Source organism: Gorilla gorilla, chromosome 6, assembly GCF_029281585.2.
Source record: "Gorilla gorilla gorilla isolate KB3781 chromosome 6, NHGRI_mGorGor1-v2.1_pri, whole genome shotgun sequence".
In the NCBI taxonomy this organism is placed as follows: domain Eukaryota; kingdom Metazoa; phylum Chordata; class Mammalia; order Primates; family Hominidae; genus Gorilla; species Gorilla gorilla.
This window is the reverse complement of record NC_073230.2, coordinates 73,077,339-73,079,239: the sequence shown is the minus strand read 5'-3', so window position 1 is coordinate 73,079,239 and position 1,901 is coordinate 73,077,339. Positions and strand designations below refer to the sequence as shown.

The following is a 1,901-nucleotide window of genomic DNA, read 5'->3' as shown; positions in this document are numbered from 1 at the left end:
GTTGAACCAGCCTTGCATCCCAGGGATGAAGCTGACTTCGTTTCAGAGAGACACCCACCAGATACCAGCCAGAGCTCTCCTGTATGAGGTGTCTGTTGACCCCTGCTGGGAGGTGTCCCCCAGTCAGGAGGCATGGGGGTCAGGGACCCACTTGAGGAGGCAGTCTATCCCTTAGCAGAGCTTAAGCACTGTGCTGGGAGATCTGCTGCTCTCTTCAGAGCCAGCAGACAGGAATGTTTAGGTCTGCTGAAGCTGTGCCCATAGTTACCCCTACCCCCAGGTGCTCTGTCCCAGGGAGATGGGAGTTTTATTTGTAAGCCCCTGACTTGGGCTGCTGCCTTTCTTTCAGAGATGCCCTGTCCAGAGAGGAGGAATCTCTAGAGGCAGCCTGGCTGCCGCAGCTTTGCTGAGCTGCAGTGGGCTCTGCCCAGTTCAAACTTCCTGGTGGCTTTGTTTACACTGTGAGGGGAAAACCGCCTACTGAAGCCTCAGCAATGGTAAATGCCCCTCCCCCCACCAAGCTTGAGCATCCCAGGTCAACTTCAGACTGCTGTGCTGGCAGTGAGGATTTCAAGCCAGTGGATCTTAGCTTGCTGGGCTCCATGGGGGTGGGATCCTCTGAGCTAGATCACTTGTCTCCCTGGCTTCAGCCCCCTTTCCATGGGAGTGAATGGTTCTGTCTTGCTGGTGTCCCAGGTGCCACTGGGGTATGAAAAAAACTCCTGCAGCTAGCTCAGTGTCTGCCCAAATGGCCGCCCAGTTTTGTGCTTGAAATCTAGGGCCCTGGTGGCATAGGCACCTGAGGGAATCTCCTGGTTTGTGGGTTGTGAAGACTGTGGGAAAACCATAGTATCTGGGCCGGAATGCACCGTTCCTCATGGCACAGTCCCTCACTGCTTCCCTTGGCTGGTGGAGGGAGTTCCCTTACCCCTTGTGCCTCCTGGGTGAGGTAACACCCCAACTTGCTCCGGCCCACCCTCCATAGGCTGCACCCACTGTTTAACCAGTCCTAATGAGATGAGCCAGGTACCTCAGTTGGAAATGCAGAAATCACCTGTCTTCTGCGTTGATCTCACTGGGAGGTGCAGATTGGAGATGTTCCTATTTGGCCATCTTGCCAGCCACCTAGACCTCTTTTCCTGAATTAGAAATTTTATTTTCTATTCAATCTTTCTTTTACTCTACCACAAAGAAATAAGTTTTCTGTTTTGAAATAAATAACATTTGAAAAAATATGTTTGATATGATCATGTTCATGTGGAAATGCATATTTATGTATGCATTTTAAAATTAAAGAATTTTTAAGAAAAGAATAGGCCTTAGAAGTGGGCACACAAAGTTGAAGATAGTGGTCTGTGAGTGAAATTCTGAGTGTTTTCTATTTTCTGCCTTTTGCTTGTCTATGGTTCCTTTTCATTTTCCCACTAATTAACATACTTTGTTCTTGTAAAATGAAAAACACAACAGCAATATGTGAATGTGCCTACCATGCAAATATGTATAAAGTTTATGCTTTTGTAAGAGTGGCTTTTAAGGATAAATAGATGAAATTACAAATAGAGATGAGGGAAAATATATCTTCTTACACTGTGTTATAGTTTTGCTTCTTAAAACTGTAGAGCTCATGCATCAAGTAGACTGGAAGGTCTTCTGATGCTCAAACTTGCTTATTTTCATCATCGATCCACTTCAGTAAGAGCAGATCTCAGAGAACAAATAAACTTTTCTATTCCCCTATTCTCCTTCGTGCATACTAGTCCACTGTGTTTCTTGCCTGCCAGTCTTCTCAGCTAGGTTTCTTTTTCATGAGCAAACGAGTATAGGTGGCTTTCCTTTTTCTTAATTAGCAATTTTATTTTCTATTCAATCTTTCTTTTTCTCTACCACAGAAGAATAAGATT

The 1,901-nt window shown here is 45.7% G+C and overlaps 1 non-coding gene across 1 annotated transcript; it reads right to left on the bottom strand.

The window, feature by feature from the left end:
• Positions 1 to 1,605: 1,605 nt before the first annotated feature.
• On the bottom strand, positions 1,606 to 1,685 carry LOC115935487 (small nucleolar RNA U2-19). Its single transcript, XR_004071111.1, has one exon. It is a non-coding gene; the product is annotated as a small nucleolar RNA U2-19 (small nucleolar RNA).
• Between the last annotated feature and the right edge of the window lie 216 nt (positions 1,686 to 1,901).